This window comes from Varanus komodoensis, unplaced genomic scaffold (assembly GCF_004798865.1).
Source record: "Varanus komodoensis strain SLA01 unplaced genomic scaffold, ASM479886v1 scaffold5, whole genome shotgun sequence".
Lineage (NCBI taxonomy): Eukaryota > Metazoa > Chordata > Lepidosauria > Squamata > Varanidae > Varanus > Varanus komodoensis.
In genome coordinates this window covers 9,355,884-9,373,286 of record NW_025336087.1, presented here as the reverse complement: position 1 = coordinate 9,373,286, position 17,403 = coordinate 9,355,884, and the positions used below count along the sequence as shown (strand labels likewise).

Genomic DNA, 17,403 nt, shown 5'->3' with positions numbered 1-17,403 from the left:
TCCTGCACCAGCTCAGAGCTTTTGGACTCCACGTGCGTTCAAAAGCTTTGAGGCAGGCCGGATGAATGAGCATGGTGGGCTGTATCCGGCCCGCGGGCTGTAATTTGAGAACCCATGATTTAAGGTATGTTTTAGCGGATATACAAAATTGTGGGCTCTACAAATTTATCCCAAAGTATGGTCATATTCATATAGGGCTCTATCATTTTTGCTATCAATTTCCAGTATGAAAATAAAATGGTCATATATAAATGTATGTTTCTCCTTGCAAGCTCTACGAATGAAAGACTGTGTGCCATAACCTTAAGTTTTATATGAAAGTGTATGAGCTGGTGTAATCATTGGGAAACACACTGATTAAAAGAAAGAACAATCCTATCTGATACTTTCTGTGTGGAAGCCTCCAAAATCAAAACTTTCCAGTCATATAAGGTTCTGCTGACAAAAGCCAGGCAGGGGGTGATGCGAAACAATGGAACAATTCTATCTTGAAAATAATTTTAAGTTGGACGGGTGTGTCAGCCCATTTAACTGACACTTAGCTTGCTGAAGGCAAGTGCGATGAGTGATAGAGAGCCTTGTGGTTCAAGTGGATCTGCAGCTCTTCTCTTGCTCCCCAAAGTCACACCCACTTTCCTTACTCCCCAATCCTCTTCCATGGCAGCTGGGAGAAATTTCTCACTTGGATTCTCCCCCATCACAGGTCACAGTTGTGTCTATGGTCTTCTGCTGGAGAGTTGAATCTGCACATCCTATGGTCCCTTTGATGCCTTCCTAGGATCCATAGGACTGCATGGCTCTTCAGATTGATGATATTTCCTCAGTTATTCATTCTGAAATTACTATGCTTTGTTAATTCACTCTTCATGGGGCATCAGTACAAAAACTTCACCCAACAGCCAGCATCTACCTTCCCTGTTTTTCTATTTTTTCCTCAGACCACGGAAAATCTGTCCTCCTTCAGAAAAATGGAAGAATACTACAACCTTCCTAAGTGTAAGTGCTCCCAGAGTTACTATTCTCTTATGATTTTTACATGAGCAGTGACCTAGCACAATTCAGCGCACATTCACTATAATGCTTGCAGTGGATGTTGCTTTATCATTTTTATCACCCTAATTATTATTATTATTATTTCCTCAGTTAAACAGTAGTAAAATGCATTCCTTAGTATAATTTAAAAATAAATACAATTATTAGTGCAATTCCACTTACATGAAAGTGCTACAGTGCTAAAATGCAATTTCTTATTTGAAAACTTTTCTGATCACTGCCAATCACTGCTATTAATCACATTGCTAAAATCCCGACCAGAAAGTATTTTTTAGCAATGTAAGACTCTTTCATTTAAGTGCTATTCCATGAATATTATATTGTATAACCAGAAAAGCATGTTAGTACTAATTAAATGATAAAGGTAAAGGTTTCCTCTTGACGTTAAGTCCCGTCATGTCTGACTCTAGGGGGCAGTGCTAATCTCCGTTTCCTAGCCGGGGGAGCCAGCGTTTGTCTGCAGACAGTCTCTGAGGTCATGTGGCCAGCATAACTAAACACTGAAGTGCATGGAATGCTGTTACCTGCCCACCGAAGTGGTACCTTTTCATCTACTTGCATTTGCATGCTTTCGAACTGCAAGGCTGGCAGGAGCTGGGACGGAGCAACAGGAACTCACCCCATTGTGCAGATTTGAACTGGCGACCTTTCGATCAACCAGCCCAGCAGCACAGCAGTTTAAACCACTGCACCACCTGCATTCCTTTAATTAAAGGATAGATACAAATAATAAATGATGTGATAAAATGGCACACCGAGAACAAAGGTTTTAGTGAATATGTCCTATGTTTTAGAGAATCATGACTACTGGTGTGGGCAGAACATGTAGTACCATATCTCTGATACTGTAAAATCACAATTTGACTTGTAGTTTATAGTGGAAGAGAAATCATTATTAGCACTCAGAGCCACCTATCTGAAGGCAACCTGTGTCCTCCACCTAGTCTCCGGGAAGAAAAAGGGTGTTTTATTCCAGCGACATAGTCAGTTTGAATGCACTACCATGTGAGAAAGAGTCAGAAAGAGAGATTTACAGAACAATGCTATGGCATATAGCAGTGATGGCGAACCTATGGCACGCGTGCCTCCATGGGCACACAGAACCCTCTCTGTCGGCACGTGAGGCAAGTCATCTCAGCATCGTCCCAGCATCCGAGCATCGGATAACAGCGCACATAGCAGCCATGTGCATGCACAGAAAGGAGTAGCAGCACCAGACAATGACATCACAAGCCGTGACTCATTAGTCACAACTCATCCAAGCTTTCGCATGGCTGGTCAGTGCGCTGACAAGGATATATATATGTGTGTGTGTGTGTGTGTGTGTGTGTGTGTGTGTGTGTGCTTGGACTAGCTGTGAGTTTTAATACATTCGCTTTTATTAACACAAGATTTATCTTTCAGTTTTCTTATGAAAAACTGAAATTTAATATCTAAGATTTAACAAAGAGATGTTCTAATTAAGAGAATTGAGATTCTTTTAATGTTGCTCTGTCCCCCTGGCATATTTGACCCAAGGTTTGACAAATTATCAGCATGCATACAACAGCAAAGATCACATTAATTGTGCAAAAGCACACCAAATGCAAGCCTTTTCCTTTCAATAAAAAGCTCTGTTATCGTGTTTTTAAGACAAAAGATGTTAATGTATGAGTTGTTTTTTCTAAACTAAAACCTCAGTATTCAGGTTTTATTGCAGTGTTGGCACTTTGCAATAAGTAAGTGGGTTTTGGGTTGCACTTTGGGCACTCTGTCTCTAAAAGGTTTGCCATCAATGACATATAGAATATTTCGATTCCTAGATCCAAGGTCAGAAAAAAGCTCTGACTACAGATCTTTGCTTTCCTCCATACAACCAACATTGAAAAAAAACACATCAAATGGCATTCCATGCCAACAGGAATCTCAGAGAACAGGATTATGGGGTGTTACAAGAAACAGTGGAGATCTACACAGCCAAGATATAACATATTCTGGAACCATCTCAGTCTCCTTTCCTCCCATTTTGAGGTGCCACAGTTTTGAAGACTGACCATTCGGTTGCTTTGAAGAGCAGAAGGAGCACAGAGAAAACCTTCATATTCATTTTTCTCTTGTTCTTCATAGCAGGCCCATAATCCTCTGAATTTGGGGTGCTAGAAATACCCCTATTAGATAGTACTTCTATTTAACAATTTGATCTTTTCCATTTTCATTAAAAGTTACACTTAAGGCAGCTAGTACTAGGACAAACAAGATGCTAACTGAAATTTTATATAAAAATGATTTTTTTTCCCCAGATGTTTGTTTCAGCCACCATGTAATGACCAGGATGCAATTTGTGAGGTTTTTCCTGATGTTCTGCTGGAACCTGGCTTTTTGTAACTTGAACACAATATTCCTGCACTCTGGGATGATCAAGAAAAGATCCTGGCTTTGCTCTTCTTGACAGCCTTTCAAGTACTGGTAGAGGCTCTCATATCTCCCCTCATTCTTCTGAAGGCTAAACATGTACAGTTCTTTCTCTCTCTTTCTCTCTTCACAGGGCTTTTTTTCTAGTTCCCAGATCATCCTTTGCTGCCCTCCCCTGAACACCTTCCAGCTTGTATGCATCTTTCTTAAACTGTGGTGTCCAGAATGGGATGCACTACTCCAGATGAGGCCTAATCCAAGCTGACAAAAGAAGAACTAGTGTTTCACATGGTTTAGAAGTGATACTTCTATTAATGCAGTCTGAAATAGCATTTGTCCTTCTTGCAGCCACATCACATTGTTGACTCGTATCAGTTTGTGATCTATAACAACTCCAAGATCATTCTCACTTCCAGTATTGTTGAGCCAAGTATCCTCCACCTTGCAACTATGCAATTGGGTTTTTTTTCACTCTAGGTATAGAACTTGTCATTTGTCCCTATAGAAATTCATTCTGTTCTTTTCAACCCAACCTATCAAGATTACTCTGAATCTTGTTTCTGTCTTCCAGGGATCTGGAAGTAACTAGCCCACCCAGTTTTATGTTATTTGCAAATCTGACAATCATTCCCTGCACTTCCCCATTCAAATCCTTAATAAATGTATTAAAGAGCACTTGGCTCAGGACTGAACCCTGTGGTACCCCACTTGTTACCTCCCCCAGTTTGAGAAGGTACCATTGATTCTGTAGCCAACTTTTTAGCTAGTTTGCTAATCAGGATATCATGAGGCACTTTGTCAAAAGCTTGCTAAAGTCAAGATAGATTATGTCCACAGCAGTCCCACAGTCCATCAGGGAGACTAACCAACCAAAAAATGAAATCAAATTAGTTTGGCAGGATTTGTTCTTCAGCAATCCATGTTGGCTTCTAGTAATCATTGTATTATTTTCAAGGTGTTTGCAAAGTAACTGTTTTATAATCTGCTCCAGAATTTTCCCACGGATTGACAGCAGACTGACTCGTCTATAGTTTCCAGGTTCTTCTTTTATTCTTGAAGATAGGAACAACATTAGTCCTTCTCTAGTCATCTGGAACTTCCCCTGTCCTCCATAATTTCTCAAAGATAATCAACAGTCATTATGAGAGTTTTTTATGACTCCAGGATGCTGTTCATTGGGCCCTAGAGATTTGAACTCAGTCCACTCAATTAGGTGATCCTTGATCATTTGCCTATCAATCTTGAGCTGCCATTCTGCTCCTTCAGATAGTACTTCCCCTTCTTGAAGAAGGTCTTCTTTTGGAAGAAGACTGAGGTGAAGTAGGAATTAAGCACGTCTGCCTTTTTTTTGTTATCTGTTATCATTTTGCCATTCACATTGAGTAATTAAACACCCATTTCTTTACTCTGCCTTTTACTATGGACATATCCAAAGTAGACTTTTTGTTGCACTTACCATCCCTCACTAACTTCAGTTCATTCCTAGATTTAGCCTTCCTGCTGCTCCCCCTACCATTCCATGCTACCTGAATTTCCCCACAACAATGACATCATGCCTCCTTGAAATACTTGCAATTTACTTTTCAAAAATTTCATCTGTGTTTTCTCCTTGACTGGTGGTCAGTAATAGACTCCTTTTAGTCCTCGGTCCATTTATATTAATCCAGGTGCTTCTAGGCTCATCTGAATTAATGAGCTACTAAGCTCATCCTCCTTTATTTCTGTGTAGAGATATGTATCTTTAACATACAGAGTGACTCTGCCTCCCTTTCTGTTCTCCTTGAACAGGTTATATCCTTCAATTGTGAAATTCCAGTCATGGAAGTCATCCCACTAAGTTTCAATTATATCAGGTCATACTATATGACCTGATAGTTGAAACTTAGATAGAAATCTAAGACTACATGCTTTATACTCTAGTTTTCTTCCTACATTTTTGAAAAACTATTATTGGGCACTATTAGAAGTACTGTCTCTGTTGTGGTGCATAAGCCATTGTCTGTTAGGTCCAGGTGTATACTTTGATTAATTTTTAGCATCAAACTTTGAGTAATTTTTAATATATTGATTCCTTGCACTATATAGAACCAGTTCAGTCTACAGAAATTGACTAAAGGATATGGAAATTCTTTACTCACAAGTGAATTTCTGTTTTCCATGAGTGAACACAGTCAGCTAGTTGTGAGAAAGCCCTGCCTCCTGAGCCAAGAAGGCAGACTTTGCTGAATTTCCTGAAGGAGGCAGGACCAGTTGATGCTTCCAATGCATTGGTTTTGGTGAGGGAGTTGTCTTGCTGCTTCAGTTGCACTGCCAGGTCACACTTGAGAGTCAACTGACCTGTGGAGAATGGAAGAACCCTACCTACCTGACAACTACTGTGAAGGAGGCCAGCCCCAAGGGTGGGTCTAGCTGGGCACCTTCACTCATGGAGAACAAAAATTCACCAGTAAATAATTTCCATTTCTTCCCCAAGGCCAGCTAACTTTGGGGATGTGACAAAGCTGTGCATCCCTGGGTGGGCCAACAGAACCCTCCAGCTGGCCTCCTACAAGACGAAAGCACATTCTGCAGAACACACCTGCCAAAAGCACCTTCTGCAGAGGCTAGGCAGTCTACTTGTAACATATGGAGAAAGTATACATTGGGCACCAAGCAGCTGCCCTGAAGATCTCATCTATGTGCACCTTCCCCCAAATGGCCACTAAGGTAGCCATGCCCCTGACCAAATGTACCAGGAGCTGGCACACCGCTGGAAGTGTAAGCCAAGCCAATACATTCATGTAGCCATCTGGCTAAGGAGGCAGCAGATACTTTCTTTCCCAGGAAGGAAAACCTAAATGAATTGAACACAGTGCTATGTTGTCTCAGAGACCTAGTGCTATCTAGAAAGAATTTCACTGTGTACCCAGCATCCAGTGAGTGCCATTCTTTTTCTTTAGGAGAAGGCAGCTGTGGGCAGAAGGATGGGATTGTGAGCTCCTGGGACTTGTGGAAAGCCAAATTAACCTTGGAAAATAAGGGCCACCTTGTCTTTATGAAAGACACACAGGTCCCTATGAAAGAAGAGGTCTCAGAGGTCTCAATTTCTGAGACCCTTCTAGCTGAGGCAATAGTGACTAGGAATATTGTTTTGCGAGTCAAAACCTTGAGAATGCACCCCTCCCCAAAGGTAAGAACAAAGCCTTAGTAAGTGCTCAGAGCACTGTATTCAAGCTCCAGATGGGGAAACTATGGTCTGGAAGTGAACTGATTAGGACAGCTGCCCTCAGGAACCTCTTAATGTGTGGGTGAGAGTCTAGAGGGCTCCATTTGTCCCCCAGAATGGAACATAGGGTGGCTACCTGTCTCTTGAAGGTACTGGGTGTGGACTAGAGGATATTGGTCCTGGAGGAACTGTAGGATAATCCAAGACCATTGGGTCTCTGCCTCAGTCTTCGACCCATTTCAGAAAGTCCTGTCATATAGAGTAGACTCTGTCTTTCCTAGAGGATAAGAAACTTGGTATCACTTGACTGGAGTAGCCCTATTTGTTCAAGAATTCTACTCAGCCTCTATTCAGTTAGTTTCAAACCTTGGTGCCAGATGGGACCCTAACTGAGAAGGACCAGGTATGGCAGGGGGGCAACTGCGTTGGATACCAACAACTTTACCAGTTTGGCATAGCAGTGTCTTTCTGGCCAGTTTGGGAACAAGGATCACCTGGACACACTAGTTTTTTATCTTTCTGAGCACCCTTGGAATGAGAGAGAGGAATGGGAAATCACAGAGAAGGCCCTGGAACCCCCTTCTGGAACCACCTTCAGCATCTCTTAGCTCTCCTCCCATTGCTAATCATGGATCATAGTTCTGGAGTTTCACATTTCTGTGCAGCAAAGAAGTTGAGGCAGGGAACACTGAACTGCTGAGATGGAGGGACCACTCTTCTCAGCCCAGGGAGGTCCTGCTGAGCCAATTGGCTTGGATGATCAGGAGTCCTCTCTGATGCTCAGCTCTGAAGGATTGGAGGTGTATCTGTTCCCAGAACAACAGTTTCATGGCTTCCCTCTCAAATATCTTGAGCAGGTTCTGCCTTGCTTGTTGATGTAGGTTTTGGCCATACTACTGTCCATTTTGACCAGTATGTTCTGGGGAGATAGGGACTGTACTAGAGGAGAGGCCATCTGGGAGCTTTTTGTGGCTGGACTCTCCCACCCAATCCCTGAGGATAATCCCTCATTGAGTATTACCTTGTGAAACACTCCCTAAGAACAGAAGGGAAATTTGTACAACTGGAAAAACTGGACATGTTAATATCTACCTTCCATGGGCCTGCCAAAAGTATCATTAAGAAGCTCCCATCTCTCTATAGCAACTATTGATATCTGAGGTACTTGATTCCAATATATTACTACCAGTGCTTTTATTGTCATAGAACACACCGGAACAGAGTTCTGGCACATTTTTTCGACAGATTTTCCAAGTTTTAAAAGTAACTTTTGAAAATTTGATGTTTGGTCCACATGGATTTGAATCACCCTGTCAAGTGTAGCAGGTCGGCAGCAAAATCATTAAAACGGTGCATGCAGGCTGCTTGTGTGTCGAATCCCATGCGTGCGCACTTCGTCTGCACTGGTTGTGGTGGCGCTGCTCGGCTTGTGGCGCTGCTTGGCTTGTGACTGGTCCTGTGGCCACACGCTGAGTGCTTACTGCAGGCAGTGACTGTTATGTTTTTAATAGTCACTTTTTAACACTTTTACACAAGTGATGTGTGTGGGTGTGTGTACAGTGACTATGTGCAAAAGGTTAATAAATTCATGAGTTCCGGCACCCTTTTTCTTACAAAAAAAGCACTGATTACTACCATCATTATTTCAATGTATTAGTCTCTCATTAGCCGAGCTTTCAAAGCACTAAATACAATGAAGCAATGATAAAATATAATAACACATACAAGACCTTTTTTTAAAAAAATTAAAGTAGCAACAATAATTCAGAATAATTTTAGGAGGTAATGTTCAAACAGCTAAAAGATGTAAGCACAGTATTAATTGTATTACCAATAATACGAACAGTAGTTTAAATTCTTCTAAAAGACCTTGAATAACGAAATGAGTTTTGCTTGGTAACAAAAACCCAACAGAGGACATACTTAGCCACCCGTTTTAGGGAAGACATTCCACAATCAGAGGACCACCACAGAAAATACCTACTCATGAGTAACTACCCACCAAATCTCAGTTTGTGGGGCATTGGGAACAAAGTCTCAGATGATCATCTATGTGAAGTGGTGATGCTGTAGATACTGCAGCCCCAAGCCATAAAGAGCTTTATAGGTTAACACCATCACCTTAACCTTGCCAGGATTTCCAACCATCTGCAGAGATCTAAGAAACACGTGACACTCAGGGACTTTTTGCAGTAGAGGTGAAAGGTACATTTCTTACCAAAGGCCAAAAAGAAAGATAAAAGTACAGGCTAGTATTTAGCCATTAGCAAAGTCTACGATGAGGATTATGACAATCACACCATCAAATCTAGTATGAAAAAGTATTGATTTCCTGTCAGAAAGCATCACTTTGAGAAGTAGTACACATACATAAATATATTATGTGCTGGAGGCAATAACTCGCAGGACAAAATAAAAGACTGCTGAAAAGAACATCTCTGGACAATAATATACCTATTGAGGAAGCTGTAAAATAAAATCTCTATCTGCTATATATTTCTGCCTTTTGAGCAGGTGGGAGAAATCAGGTCTTTTTATACAAGGAGACAAAAGTATAATGAAAGTAACTTCAAGGATACAACTAAGTTTGAAAATATCAAAGCACAGTGCATGTTGTCAGCTTGCTGAATTTAAAAAGAAATGAGAAATATGAGAATTTGAATATATTTTTTCAGAAATTAATAGCTGTCAGATGGTAGAATTAGATGTTTACCATTGCACAATTGCTGAAGAAAAGTGTAAATGTACTATTTTAAAATCCTGGTATGTTCTGAAATTTTACAGACACCCCAGAAGCTATCAGTAGACATTAACAGAATACCCTGCTTTAAAATGCCAGAGCTGATGCCAGAGCTAAAAATCCAGTTCCATTATTCAATGTTCAATTATTTTAAAAGTTTTAAATTTTAAAAGTTTCATATGTTCTAGCAGAACACAAATTAAGATAATAAGAGTCCTGTGTTACCTTCATGAAAAGCACATCTCCCAGCCCATACTGGTTATTCTAGGATTATTCAGTCTGGTGTTTTGGTCCAGGTTGGGCATAGCTAACCTACATCAACAAGGATTTCTGCCTCCCAACTCTATTTAGCAATACGAAGGGACATTCTCCTACTGTAAATTATACTGCACTGCAAAAGTGAAGTGGCAAGAAAGGGGAATCAGGAATAGCTTTTGTTTAGAAGTCCTGAGAACTCAGTTCAGTTCTGGCACTCAAGACAAATTCCTGAACTCAGAATTATTCTCATGTGTTTTGCACCTACAGCACATTGTCTTCTGTCCAAATGTGGTGTGCATGAGTACAGTGCTGGTGCCACGTGTGTACGGGGATCTCAAGCAATATGCTCTAAAATATAACTGTTTTTCACTTGGTGATGGGCAGCTCCCCCACCTGATTATGTGGGGAGGGGCAGGTGTTCCTTGGAGATAGTCTTGGCTAAACTGCAGGAGCCTGAAATTTCTGTGATAAGCATATCCCTTTACTCTTTCCTTCTGGTTTTCAAACTCAAGACAATTAACTGAAGAACAATGCTTTGACTGAAACTTACAGACTACAGAACAATATGAACTCTAAACAGCCCTATGCCGAAGCTAAGGAAGAAGCATCTGCAAATGTAAAGAGCTGAATTCAAACTGGAAATTTCCCCTCTGTCCCTCTTTTTCAGGAAAGCTTCTGACTCCACCATCCACACTTGTTTGAGGGCAAAATGGAGGGAACAGCAAAGCCCCTCCAACCGAGCAACTTGTTTCTCCCATTACCAACTTACTGGGTCAAGGACTGTGTCTCACATCTGCTCCTTCTCTGCTCCAGAAAACCCTTGGCCCATTTCAAAGCAGGTCAATTCTCACCTCTGCTTAAGAAACTTCACTAGGTAGCCTTGCAATTTCGAAGCCCTCATGCCACTTGCTTCTCCTACTCAGATAAATCTATCCAAACTGTCTGCAATGAGGGAGAAAGAAGCCTACTCTCTACAGCTTCATTGGAACAGAGAGATTTCTGTGAGGACTGGGAACAATTTTCTATTTCTATTAGATTGCTAATAAAAACTATGTCAATGAAGCAGCAAAAAAATTTAATATCTGAACAGAAGAGACTTTTCACTTTTGCTATTATATTTTTTCTGAAATCATGAAGGTCAATCAGTACTATTATATGTCCCCTCTCCATTTTATGAAACAAGCCATCAAGGGCATGGGTCAACCACACAGGTCAACTAGAGTTTACAGATAAGAAGATATTAAGGCAACCCCAATGTCTAATTGAACCTCTAATGTCAACAGTCTGAGGGAAAAAAAATGAAATGATGGACTTTCTAGTTATTTCCAGATTATACAGCACTGTGTAATACTAGAACAGCTTGAAATATTTAGGAGTAATAGTAGCCATATTTACCAAAACTCAAAGCTATTTCAATAAGGGCACAATTCTCTGGCAATGCCTATAACCTCCAAACTCAGAGTCATCCTGCTGCAGGAGCAGCAGTGAAAGTAATCTTCACCTTCCCTAAAGCATTTTTCGGCTATCTGTTTGGAGCTTTTCAGTATAGTTGATATTCTAGCATCTTCACTTTCCTTCCCATCCTGGCCCTCAGAACATTCCCTTTCACTGCTCCCTGAGGTCTTTTCTCCAGCCTCAAAAAGGGGCTGGGACCATTTTTCCCTACAATGGCTAGAAGGGAGAGAGTGAAGGAGACAAAACTCCATTTCCTAGCTTTGAGATCAAAGTGATGTATCTCCAACCTCAGATCTGGGAATCCAAAATATCCTACAGCCTCCTAGACACTGTCTAGGAAATGTAAGTTTGCTTTCAATGGGAGGTGATTGAAGCCCCATAGGCGAGGGTGTTCAAGGATAGGCTGGACATGCACATGGCAGGCATGTCATGCGTGGAGCCGGCTGGAGCCAGGGGTCAAACTAGATGGCCTGGGAGACCCCTTCTGACTTGCTCTATTTCTGCGTTTCTATGTTTCCCTCATAACCTACTATAATACATTAGCCTTTATATGGGTAGTTTAAAACTTAGCTTAAAAATCACACTTAGTTTAAAAGTCGCACTTTTGTAATTTTCTTCTTCCAGTTATTCTTCTGCCTTGTTTTTCTTCTTTTTGAGTGCTTCCTAGCAATAAAAATTCCAGCCCTTTATTTCATCTTTCACTTGTGTCTTATCAGGAATAAGACATGCTGCCAATCCCTCCCCCCCATCATTATTACTAAATGCTTTAGGCTTGCAAGAAGCTGTCCACAATGTACTGATAAGATACAGTTTCGCTGCCTGACTGGAAAAGTTGGAAAAATCCCATTATTGTTTGTGCCACGTCATGCACAGTCTTCATCACTAGCAATACAGTCTCTACAAAAGTGCATGGGTACTATTTGAATTTATGCTGTTGAAGACACCAAGCTGATTTGAAAAAATCTTGAGACCCACACATGACTTAAAATTAGCGGTTACTGCCCCTGAGCAAAAATATATTCAGAGACACATAAACACATCATATGAATTATAAACATCTCTCCACCACCATCATTGCCTTCTGTAAATGTGGTTTTTTTTAAACAAACATATTTAACAATTTCAGTATGTATCAATCTTTCTGTGCAACCTGATCTAGCCTTATCATTTAATGCTTCTTAGTTATTTATAGGGGCTTTGAAAAATATACAGTTCAAGTCTGAAAACAGCAGAGTGCATGCAAATTGCTTGCACTTTGTAATCTTTTTCTGTCAGCAAGGTGGTTGAATTTCTTCCTGGCCCAAATCTTGTTGCATTGTCTATCACAATCTAATAAAGAGTCAAGAACTGGTGAATGGAAAATTTACATTTCAGAAACAAAACAATACATTGTGTGTTTTAACAAAACCATCCCCATATACATAGTAAATATAACAAACTCCTTGCATACATATCATCAATCAGATAAAAAGGTATTTTACATCAGCTACACATGCACTTCAAAATATTTGCAAATATATGAAGTGTAACTTTACTTTTTCTTTTGCATGAAAGGAATTACTAATAATCAAATAATAATTAAAGAGTATTAGCATATTTAAAAATTATTTATTTAATGTTTTTATATGTCATCCAATACCAGTGTCTCTGGACGGCTTACAAAAAACAAAAAACAGCAACATACCAATGAAAATCACTGGATTGGTACTGGAAGGATTCTTCCTTATATAATGGAATACAGCTTGCCAACACATTTGGTATATCTGCACTAAGAATATATCTAAGGATCCAGATATATATAATATTTTAACTTTGTTTTCTAAGTACCATTAAATTTCAGCTTTAATATTAATTTTGCAAATGTTTTCATACAAGCTAGTTTCCAACATTCCATTTCTGACTTTCAAAGGATTATTGATAGCTAATGACCATCTGTATACATTTTGCCTACTTTTCTTGGGGCTTAGGTTGGTTTTTACATTTCCTACAAATCAAACACAGCAAGAATGAGATTGTGACTTGTATGTGTACATACGTTCCCCAAACCTTGTCTACATTCAAATAGGCTGGAGTACACATATGTACAAGAGATCTACTGATTCCACAATTTATTTTACTGCCTTTTTAACTCAGAGCAAAATCAGGGCAATGTGACAAGCGCTGAAAAGTCCACACTGAAGTCAAAGTTTTCAAGAACCTTCTTTAATTGGTGATAATAAGTTGCACTCTTTCCACATAAAAGTTATAAATGGAACATTGATTTGTATTTGACCAAAACTCCTTAAGACAGACAAAGCATGCACCATTGTTTTACAGCACATAAAAACAGCATCCTGTATCCACTATCTCAGTTGCTAGTTTCACTTAACCATGGATGACAACCATGGGTGACAACATTGCGGGGTGGGGGGTTAGGATCAGAGGAACCCTGTGAAAGTGGAAAACCTGTCACTATCTAGAGAACTGTAGGCCAAAACACCTGGAAGGCCACAAGTTGCCTATCCTTACCTTAACATTAGATTTCACTCTGCCTTCTACCAAACATTCATTCTTGGATGATGGGGCAGTTAAGTCTATAATCTCTGAGCAGCTTGGGACTCCTGCTGTTTCCTGTGAGTCTGTTGGTATCATAATGCCTTCCTGTAGTCATTCTAAAGGGTACCTAAATCTTATAATTTACACCATCAAAAACCCTGATGATTGTATTTCACAATTCTGACTATTCAAATACAGACAGTAAAAATGGACAGAGGCATGTACTAAATTAACAACCCTGTTTATTCTTATTCCTATTCCACAATACGCAGTTTGCTAATATGTGTTTTAATTCATCAGTGAAATATAAATATTTGTGTGCAAGTTTGTGTGGAGATGCTTCAGCTCAGCTAAAATAGGACTATAATTTAGCATAGCCAAAGATTTCCTGTATTTTGAAATAACAGCTGTTGCATTTGTACAGTTGCTGTAGCTTAACTGGCACTGCAGTTTAAGTATAACAGATGAGAAATCAAATGATAGAACAGTTAGATGATATATGGTGTTTAGTACACCCTTGGCTTTTGTGCCATCTAGTGGACATCACTAGCACAAATATTAGATTTCTAGGGTTCCGTTGGACTTTACTATGTCATTTGCAAACTCCACCCATATCTCAAAGTAGCTTGATCTCACCTACCAACATAAATTTTTGTGGGTACATCAGAATTAGTTACGGAACTGATGGCAACTAATATGGAAGTATCTGCTACAGTATTTCAAAGCCTTCACATTTATGCAGAGATATTTTTGTATCCATGACAACCTGTACTTTAATTGTATATACTTAACAAACTGAACAAGAATGCAAGAACATTGCTAGTTTTCTTCTCCAATCCCAATCTGAAATTGTGAAGTTAAAGGACTGTAAGGCAAATGACTACCAGAGGCATGAACTCTAACTAGTACAGGAAGCCTGGCTAGCAAATGCTGATTTGGCCCCCCAAATGTCCACTGCCTTCCAGGTATTCATCCTTTTCCTACAGAATTAATATTTTTATGCCAGATGTATTTCCTGTTAATATAGCCTGCCAAAAGTACTAGATTTCTTCAGAGATCTGTAGAATAGACAAGGTAACTACAGCCCCATTACACTGAACTCTAATGCACAACCTGTTCATCATGCTATAAAAGAAAATAGGAAAAAGAAACCCACAGAACTCAATACTTTTGTGATGGAATGCCGGTTTACAATGTTTATATAAAGGGTTATAGAAAAATCACGCAGCACTTTCAAAAGAGGCTGTGATTCTCAGAGGACCTGCCCAGCTGTGAGCAGCCAGTGAGCATTTCCTTTCTCTCTGAGCTAGGCATCCAGAACAAAGTCATTAAAAAGGTGCTCTTGCTACATCAGTGAGATCACAGACACTGAAAAAGCAGTAACTAAGCAATACAGACAACATGGCTCATAGTTTGAGCCCCTGGGGAGCAGGGAGGAGTCAAGAAGTTCAGAAAGGACAGTTGCAATTCTTAAATATTTCTAGGTTAAATATGTAGAGTGTAGGCACTATCCAGTCTAGTGCTCAATTATTATGAATGTATCAGACTTTTAAAAATACTTTAAAAAACATTTATCAGAGCAATGCTTTCAACAATATTGGTTAAAAATCTTGTTTTACAAGCCTACATGACATTCCTAATTAGTATTTCCAAAGGAACACCTATTTATATTTTCATTATAAACGTAAGCTATTATTCTATAACTTCTGAGGCAGGTAATTGATGCCTTTTATTAGGAAAATAAAGCATGTTGGGATACTTGCAATTACCAGCAATTACAATCTAATTAAAATAATTAGTTTTGAAACTATTTTCACAACAAACAAGATGTGTAACAATTTAGCAGCGGTTATTCAGTAAAACCTTTATTACTATTTGTTTACTCTTAAATGAGTTCAGAAAACACCAGGACAATTCTAAATAATAGTGGATACAAAATACTCCTTAAAGCAAAAAAGAAATGCCAGTCTAGCACCTAGCTCTTTCTCAATGGTAAACACATAGAGCTAAAACAGATTACTCATCTGGGAAACAGAAAACACCTTATTGTTAATCAAGTATCAACTTAAAAGCTAATGCAAGGGAAATGAAAAAGTAGGGCTTGCACTACTTCTACTAGTGAAAATTGATCATTAGAATAAAGCCCCCTTCAAAGGAACAACAGTTCTAAAAGACTTGTTAGATTCCACTTGTTTTCTACGTGATTAGAGTTTTTACATTTATTCACTGCTATTACCATAAAAATTGACGGAAATGTTGTTTGTATTCACATTTTTCACTGAAATGTTCCAAAGATGTGGGAAGGGGACTACAATTGGAGCAAAGACAGCTGTGATGCTTGAATGAACTTGAAGGAAAGAAGGAAAATGTTTCCCCTGCCCCACCCATAAAAAGAAAACAAGAAAAAATAAAAAATGACATATACCACAGAATTTCCTATCTGTAAGTCGACAATTCACAACTGCCAACATTGTGCTAGTTAACTGACGAGCTCCTTGTTCTCCAGGAAGAAGTGCATAAGGACCCCAAAGCTGGTGTGTACTAAAAATAAACCGTGAAAATGCATAAACCCCTAGAGGTTAATACTCTTTTGCATGTATTACCTCTAGAAATAAACGACAACATACTGTACATTTGGCAGAAAATGTAACATGTATAAAAACAACAGAATGTGTGTAAGGAACTGAAAACAAACTAGATCATCCAATTGGATTTCTGTAGAAATATAAGGATCTTGCATCCCCATCTGTACGGATCTCTGTCCCTCACCACCTTTGGTGTCTCCACTAAATTTATGGAAAGGACAGGAGCAAAGAGCATATCTCTTATAGTTCAATGGCTATCAATGCAAGGAAGAGCACAACGTTTAACGCTGCTGCTCCATCTTAGTCAGAAACCAGGGAGGTATCAGTTGGTCTAGTTGTTTTGTGGTTTCCTGGCTGTTGCTGCTTGCTTGGAAGATCCCTCCTAGTTTTCCTAGCAGCCATTCCTCTGTTTCAGTGCTACAGCCTTCTAATGAGCCATCTGCTCTTTTTGCTTTCCTGCTACCTCTTTTTTGTACCTTCTGTTCTCTGATCCTTTCCTGTTGCTTTTTCCACCTACTCCTCAACAGCTTTGCTCCAGCTCTGTCTTTCACTCTCTGCCCTGAGCTGCCCTGAGCTTGGGCTTTATCCTGTGTTCTGCCCTGCTTTCTCAAGACATTTAAAGAGCCCTTGGACAGTGACCCTTGCTGACCCCTTATACCACACATCAGAATTGCACTGTAAGCATTTTTAGGGTTAACATGTGCTCTGATAACTAGAGTACCCAAACAGCCAGCTGTCTCCTGTGATGGTTTGCCAGCCTCTTAGAGAATAAAATTGTTGGCCTCCATGCTGATTTAGAGCCAGGTTTCATTGGTGCAACCAATGCAACATTTGTATTAGGCTTTTGGGGATTAGTTTCAGTAGAAGCTATCCAAGGTCATGGATAAGATTGTGTGCTTACAAGGCTAACTGCTTGTTCGTTCAAATTGGCTAATTCAAACTAGCTATGGAGGGCAGGGGTTGCTACAGAAGACCAGTTTGGACCAAAAGTTTTGGACTACTATTGCTTAGCTGCCAATAACCCATTTGTGGAAGTTACCGGAGAGTAATATTGGCCCAGCTCCAGACATTTTTGCAGGAAGCCAACTTTCTAGACTTATTTCCAAGCTAGATATGGCTACAGGAGCCAGCAGTGCACCTAGGACCTTTTGTAGGCAAAGCATTATGTCCACCCCACAAGC

General features: G+C 39.8%; 1 protein-coding gene across 3 annotated transcripts in view; it reads right to left on the bottom strand.

Annotated features, from left to right (window-relative positions):
• The window catches only part of MAST4 (microtubule associated serine/threonine kinase family member 4), a 268,657-nt gene that overhangs the window by 205,567 nt on the left and 45,687 nt on the right, over nucleotides 1-17,403 (bottom strand). The window lies entirely within an intron of this gene.